The following is an 8,291-nucleotide window of genomic DNA, read 5'->3' as shown; positions in this document are numbered from 1 at the left end:
GGAATATGCTGAGAAAAATGCCATCAAGAGACCGTGGGGAGACATCCTATACAAGAATCTTCTGCCCAGGTCCAGAGATGAAGCCATTGAACAAGGCTTCAATCCCTGCATGGTCCGTGGGCCACAGCCTGCTGATGCACACCCATCGTCACTACTATGGTGTCGTGACGACAATCTGTTCAAGCGCAACTTCCAGTTTGCCCAGAACTCAGCGAAGCAGAACAAGAAGACTTTGGGGTTAGACTTCAACCCTGGTCCCTCGGCACCAAGGGCAGATGGCACACGAGATGCAGAACCCAATGTCATAGGTCCTTTCTACAACCTTGAAGGCCTCATCACCCACATCTTAGTTCAAGGGATTGCAGTGAATGAGCCTGCAGCTGACGCTGAATCAGAAGAAGCTCCTGCAGCGCCGAAGACAAAGAAGATGAAGAAGCCTAAAGCTTCAAAGCCTGCCCCCTCACCAAAAATCTCAAGGGAGAAGCCACTGGCAACTGCACCTCCTGAAGACAGTGTGCAGTCCGAAGACTTATCTCGCATCTCCAAGCCCCAGAAAGTCAAGATGCCTCTGCCTCACACCGGACAAGAGCTAACTGCTACTGCCATTCTGCGCAATGACGACGTTGATTTGTCAAGTGATGAAGATCTAGCAGATGACGCTCTTGAGAAACTCATCAAGAGCAAAGAAGAAGCAGAAATCTTCAATGATCTGCCTCTCTTTGATGTGACCATCATCCACAACTTCATTGACGAGTGGTTTGACATGCCAAACATCAGCTTTGAAGATCTGCAGCTACCAATTGGCCTCAGTGTCGCCTTCCAAGGCGTCATTGCTTCAGAACTCGCTATTGCCCAGCGCATTGTTGAACTGAAGCAAAAGATTGACCATGAAAAGGCTCAGTTCAAGAAGCATATGGCCAAGCTCAGCGTGCAGGAAGTGAAGAACTTCAAGAGTATGATGCATGAGCTCAAGGAAGCCTTTGTAAAGAAACATGCAGAAGCTCAGGGTTCACGTGAGCGCATGAAGACTCTGGCTGACAGATGTGTGCAAGCCTACAATGAGGCTGAGAAGCGCAAGGCCTTTGGGCGTCCTGGCATCGACCCCAGGATGGCCGCAAAGAAGAAGAAGAAGCCTGCCACGGCTGAACCTGACGCACCATGGCAGGAAGCAGTTCCGATTGTCTTCCCAACTAGACTGACTGGCTCGAAGCCAAAAAGCCGGTCAACTGCTTCAGAGCTCAAGAAGACAAGGATTGCTGAGGCTGAAGCCAGGAAGAGGAAACATTCTAAAGCCTCTCCAACTGCCCCCTCCAAGAAGAAGAGGAAGACCAAGAAAGATCGGGCTGCTCCCACAGAGTCCTTGATAGTTGAACCCATTTCTATGGTCTATCCTGAAGCTGAACGCCAACTGACTATCCATGAGCCTGCTTCCACAGAGGCTCATGAAGCTGAAGACTTTCCAGCAGCTGATCCCATCGCTGCTGAAGACATTTGTCAACATGACAATGTAGAAGATGGTGCAGTTCTTCCTCAGAACAGCGAACTCAACAGCATTGGTCATCCACTGACGCCAATTGCACAGGATGCTTCATGGGCAAATCGCCCACAAGAGGAAGAAGACTGTGAGGCCCAGCCCACTCCAACTCCACAGGCGTCGCCCGCGTTGCACAGGCTTCGCAAAGGTCCAAGGCCTCAAGTCTCTGCTGAAGACAATCCGGCTGCATCAGCCGCGGAAGAAGAAGTCCCACAAGTTCCCACTCCCCTGTCCCACCAAGAAGCAGTTCTCAAGGAGAACGTGCTTGTGACCGACCCTCCAGCTCGTCAAGTCGAGGATGAAAATCTTGCGGCTGCCACAACCACCAATGAAGCTAATGTGAAGCCCTCCCCAACGGAAGAAGAAGACAGCGAAGCCACTGATCCCGTTACTTCTGTTCCTGAGTCTGCTGACGGTCCCCAGTTCGACTATCATGTTGAGCACAGGCCTCAGGTACAGAAGCCAATCCCAAGATTGCCAAGGTTCACAGGTCCTGCATCAGCACCTGGCTCCTTCAATATCAATGGCTTCAGGGCAGATAACACATTCTTCGATAGCTCCAGGAACCCCTACTCAAGGGAAAGGATATCATCTGATCGGTTCTGGAGCTATCCTCAGCGAAGCTATTACTCATGCATTCTTTACAACCAAGGTCGCATCTTCCCACACAACTGCCTTGACATTGAAGCCATAGCTGGTCTGCCTTGTTTGGAAGAAGCTTTGGATTGCTTCAAGGAAGTTGGACTGCTGACGTTCGTTACTGACCAAGAGCATTGGAATGAAGAGCTGCTGCTCCAATTCTATGCCACACTTCACATCCGCGGGTACAGCAGAGATCCGAAGACTTGGGTCCTGGAGTGGATGACCGGAAATGTTCATCACGAAGCCAATGCATTTGACATAACTGAGCTCACTGGTTTGCCTACTCCTAGCGATCTCTACGAGCATGGCTGTCAGCTGCAGGCGTGAGATGATGTAGCTGGAGGCCGTAGAACTCCAGCAGCCCCCGGAGAAATGGGTGGATGGGAAATCCGAGCCCCCTCATTAAGTAAGGAACGAGGCACACCCGCTCTCCTTTGGATGGATTAGGGGCATTCTCTGCTTGCTCTCCGCCGTTGTAGACGGCAAGACCGGCTCGGACCGGGACAATATCGGCCGGGGGGAGAAATCCCTTGGTCTGAAGCGTCACTAGCTCGCTATGCGGAGTAGAACATCTTTCCCAATATCCAAGCGTAGGGCTAGAAGGACGAGAGGAGGAGTTGCGGCGGCTGGCCATGGTGGAATGGACCTTTGACGGATGCGCTCTGATGAACACTCGTGGAGGGGAGAAGGTGTGGATTGGACCTAAATCCTCATCCCCTTAAAAAGGGCAACTCATTTACACGGCGAGGGGTGTGAACGTAAAAGCACTCAGACTTTTCATATTCGTTTGGCACGTGGAAAGCGGCCATTATTGGGCGTAGAAGCCGAGGAGTGCAACATCTACAAGAAACCGGACTTTACTCAAACAGGTACACGGAATTTGGAGGAGAACCCGCCTTGCAATACCGAAGACAATCTGCGCGCCGGACTCATCATCATTGAAGCCTGGTTCGGGGGCTACTGAGGGAGTCCTGGATTAGGGGGTGTTCGGATAGCCGAACTATACCTTCAAGCCGGACTCCTGGACTATGAAGATACAACATTGAAGACTCCATCCCGTGTCTGGAAGGGACTTTCCTTGGCATGGAAGGCAAGCTTGGCGATATGGATGTTCAGATCTCTTACCATTGTAACCGACTCTATGTAACCCTAACCCTATCCGATGTCTATATAAACCGGAGGGTTTTAGTCTGTAGGACAACATACACATCAACAATCATACCATAGGCTAGCTTCTAGGGTTTAGCCTCTCTGATCTCGTGGTAGATCAACTCTTGTACTACCCATACCATCAATATTAATCAAGCAGGACGTAGGGTTTTACCTCCATCGAGAGGGCCCGAACCTGGGTAAAACTTCGTGTCCCCTGCCTCCTGTTACCATCCGGCCTAGACGCAAAGTTCGGGACCCACTACCCGAGATCCGCCGGTTTTGACACCGATAGTGATGCAGCAAAGTAGCGTAAGTATTTCCCTCAGTTTTTGAGAACCAATGTATCAATCCAGTAGGAGACTACATGCAAGTCGCCTAGTACCTGCACAAACAATCAAGAACCTTGCAACCAATGTGATAAAGGGGTTGTCAATCCCTTCACGGCCACTTGCAAAAGTGAGATCTGATAAAGATAATAAGATAAATATTTTTGGTATTTTTATTGTATAGATTGGAAAGTAAAGATTGCAAAGTAAACGGCGACAGAGATAGCTAGTTGACGGGAGACTAATATGATGTAAAATAGACCCGGGGGTCATAGGTTTCTCTAGTGGCTTCTTTCAATATAGCTAGCTAGCGACATCTGGCTAGCGACATCGCGCACCGACTCCCCGAAAAGGGGCAGCTCATCCCCACTCCTAGGCCCCATGAGAGGGTGGTATTTCTCCCCCATTTCCTCCGCGGACTGGGCTTCCCTCTGCATCCATTTGTCCGGGGGCTCATGTTCTACTACGGCCTAGATTTCCACGATCTGGCCCCGAACTTCATCCTCAACATCTCGGCGTTTATCGTCGTGTGCGAGGCGTTCCTCCGCATTCGCCCCCATTTCGGCCTATGGCTTAAGACTTTCAACGTCAAGCCAAAGGTGGTGCGCGGCAGCTAGGCGGAGTGCGGCAGCGCCATGGTTGGCAAGATGGCCAACGTCCTGTGGCCCGAGGGCTCCTTTGTGGAGACCCTGAAGGGGTGGCAATTAGGGTGGTTTTACATCACCGAGCCACGCGACGCCGAATGGGTCGCACCCCCTGAGTTCCGATCCGCCCCCCCCCCCCCCCCCACGCGCGGCTCACCTCCTGGAAGGAGACAAGCCTGTCTTGGGGTAAAAAAGGAGAGCTGACCGGACTCGAAACATGCATCCAAACCCTGATGGATAAGAAGCTCAAGCTTGTCAACGTAGTCCTGGTTATGCTTGTCCGCCTGATCCTCCCGTGTCAACGGCGGGCCTTCAACCTTTGGGAATTCGACACGGCGCAGCATCAAACTCTTAACAGGCTCTTCGACACGACGTACGAAGATGCCTGGAGGGTGCTTTTCAAGGGCGCCGAGGCTCCCGCATCCGCTACCGAGGATCGCGGATTCAGTACTCAGCATCACGCTCATGCGGTAAGCTGTTTTTCTCCTTTTACAGGGTATCAGTTTTTCATTGTTTGACTCTATGTGGGATCTGAGTTCCCTTATCTTGGATAGGATTGGGTGGTGACGTCCGGACATATCAACTGTCCGGCTCCTCTGCCCGAAGGCCCAGCGGACATTCGCTTGGTGAAGCTGCTGGTTCCGGCGCCCTATGTGGTGCCGGAGAAGAAGGCCACGAAAAGGGCCACGGGGACTCGAAAGAGTGCCCGACGCCAGGAGGTGTCGGATTCGTCATCCGACGGTCCCGAAACGCCTTCCTCTCATGAAGACGAGGAGGAAGAAGAAGAGACCTCTCCCCCTCCAGCGGGAGGAGAGAAGAAAAGGAAGGCCGCCCTCTCCGAGGAGGCCGGAGGGTCCAAGAAGGGGAAAACCCTTCCCCCGGACTGCTCCACCGACGCCGACAACGACGAAGAGGAGTGGCAGCCCAGGGCAAAGCCCCTGGCGAAATCGTAAGTGTCCGGATACCGGGGTAGTTTATAGTATTTGTTTTTCGCACAGCTTTCCCTTACGTCGAATATGTTTATGCAGCCCACCCAAAGACCGGCTCGACGCATCGTCGAGCGGCTCACTGGACCCGTCGGAGGTGAACTCGCTTCCGACGGCTTCATCCCCCCGCCCTGCGGACGACACCGAAGTGTTGTCCCAACAGGTTCCAAGCCGGGAGGAGGTGGTCCTGGAGGCGCCGCAAGGCGACCTCCCGGACTCCAGGAGTAAAGGGGATGAAACCCCCCAGGGCTCCAAGTCCGGCTTAAGGCCGGACACAGCTCCGGAATCTTCAAGGGTTCCAGAGTCCGGCGGGCGACCTCCTTCCAAGAGGAGCAAGCCTACGGTGCTGGTGACCTTCGTCCAACCAGAGGCGCTGGACAATATGTTGGAGGCGCTCCAAGGTGCCTCCATCGACGAGGGGCACCGCACTATTATGAGTGCGGTGATCCAGAAGGTTCAGTTCGCCAAAAGCGGACTGACTGAAGCTTGTACAAGCCTTTTAACAGGCTTTGAGGTAAGTAAGGAATGTTCACATAATTTTACCGCATAGACAGTAGCCCCTGATGCTCTGTTGGGCGTTCGGGAAGAAAAGCCGAATAGAGGATCAAAGAATTCGCAGGAGTCTAACAAAAGGAGTCAATATGCGTATGCAGGCTTCCCTGCTAGTGTCCGCCGCACTGACTGCAGAAGTGGACGTGCTGAAGCAGAGTCTCGAGAAGTCTGAGCAAGATCTCGGGCGTGCCAAGAAGCAGCTCGAGGAGAGGGAAGGTAAGAAATACCCTATTTGAATATGTATATAAAAAAGGTGCAATTTCAAAAAATGATAGGATTGACATGGCTATTGCAGGGGCCACGTCTGAGGTGGCGGCCCTTAAGCAAGCGCTGCTCGAGGCCGAGACGAGTGCGGCCGTGGAGCGCACCGAGCGGGGGAGGTATGAGGCAGAGGTTGGCAAGGTGCGGCAAGAGCTCCAGGTTCTCATGAAGAAACATGAGAGTTTGGAGCTTGACTCAAAGACGCGAGCGTCCGAGCTCGCGGCAGCTATAGAAAATGCCAAGTCTGCCAAGGTCGAGTCCCAGAAGACCCTCCAGGAGTTGGATGAGGTGAAGAAGATTGCGGCGGGTAAGGCATTCTTTATGCAAAGCAAACGCATAAACGTGAGTTACTTGTTACTTAACCGAATTCGGAGCTCTCCAGGAGCGTTCGCAGATCTTCCCCGGAGTGTATCTGATGCCGTCGTATTCTATCGAGCCGAGGAGGGCAGCCCGACGGAGAAGGTGTTCTGGTCGCAGTACGCTGTGGCCGGACACCCCGTGCCCCTGAGCGATCCGCTAAAGCAACTGGTCGAGCTCCACAAGGTGGCCGAATAGGCCATGAAGGGCCGCTGTTCTGCCTGGGAGCTATTTCGGGCTGGTGCGGCGGCTGGTGGAGGCCTGTCCGAGGCTTGAAGACATCAAGCGCTCCGTCTGCATTGAAGGTGCCCGTAGGGCCCTCGCCCGTGCTAAGGTGCACTGGGGCAAGCTGGATGCGAAGAAGCTTGTGAAGGACGGGCCACCGCCAGGGAAGGAGCATCGCAAGCCCGAGAATTATTAAGGATGTTCTGAAGGGTGCCCGCCTTGTTGCGAATGAATGTACCAAGGATGTATTTTTTGAGTAAAACCCGCTCGTGTTATCCTGTGCGCTGGAAACCCGTTCATATGCGCTAAGCAATGCTTCTTGAACTTAAAATATTACCTTCTGTGCGGCTGTTTATCAATACTGAGAGATGGCGAGTCGTCGGCTTCTGCCCCCATGATGCTAGTGCTGGGGTGTTCGGGGATAAACCTGGGCGCTCTTTTTCCCATATTTGGGTCCTTCGAGGCAGGCGCTCAGCCCAACGAACGAGGCAATCGGACTATAATGCATGAACACTCTCACTTAGCCATAGAATTCTATAATTTAAATTTCAGCGAAGCCCCTAGTATTCGGAAGACCGATTTCGGGGCGCTATCCATGCCTTGGCCGGCAGGAGCCGACTCCTCGCCCAAAGCGGCATAAGTCTTTAGGGACTCGAAAGAACCTCTCGAACAGCGGCCAGCTCTCACTTCATCATGACAGTTAGTTTTAGCTTTCTCCACTGAGGTGCTCGGCCCAGCTCAACTGGGGCACAATCGCAGTGGTTCTCCTAGTGCTACCTTAGCCGATATAGCGGAACGTAAGGCACCAAAACATAGGAGCCGGGCAAACCCAACTATTTGACCCAAGACATGATTCGGAGCCGATGCATATAATGCTATAAGTTCGGGGTGCCGCACTTGTTAAAGTGTTCGGACTTCTCAGACCATGTTGAGGGGTACTGAAGCCCCTCGCGTATTTTGTCCATACCAAAGTGTACGGGTGCAACATGTCATTTAGGAACATATATATATATTAAAAAAAAGGTAATGCAAAAAATAGACGAAAGCTATGCATTGTTCATTAAAATAGCTGCGATCAAAGCAGAACGATAAAAGTGATGTGATAAACAAAAAGTTGGCCTATTTAACATGTCTGCTTCAGGGGCAAGCTGCGGGATAGTATGCGAAACGGGTATACTGCTCGTGATAGAGACCACCTGGGATTTCCGTAATGCGGCATGGCTTGTCTGCTTCCCTGGTCCTTGCATCGTTTGTGCGGCAATTGAACTACCGAACAAGCCTTCCGAAGAGTAGAGTCCTGGAAGTAAGAGAAAAGTGTAAAAAAGGTCGGCAGCCCCTGGTGCGGTTTAAGCCGTGTTTTGGGCGTGCCGTGATAGTGCCCCTCCCCCTATGCCTATGGTATTTCTAGGGCGTAGTTATGTACGTGAAGTACTGACGTCGCCTTTTTGCGGGGGTTGGGGTTGGGGCCGCATTGCTACGCCTGCTCGGAATGTGCCAGGCGGTCTTGTTGTAGGTTACTCCGGGCGCGCTTGACTGTGTCCGGACGTTTAATGGCCGGACTGGAGAACTGTCTGGAGAGGCTGCTTTGTACTTCCGCTGCAAGGGCCGCCGT

The sequence above is a fragment of the Triticum urartu genome, chromosome 1 (genome assembly GCF_003073215.2).
Source record: "Triticum urartu cultivar G1812 chromosome 1, Tu2.1, whole genome shotgun sequence".
In the NCBI taxonomy this organism is placed as follows: domain Eukaryota; kingdom Viridiplantae; phylum Streptophyta; class Magnoliopsida; order Poales; family Poaceae; genus Triticum; species Triticum urartu.
This window is presented reverse-complemented; position numbering follows the sequence as displayed.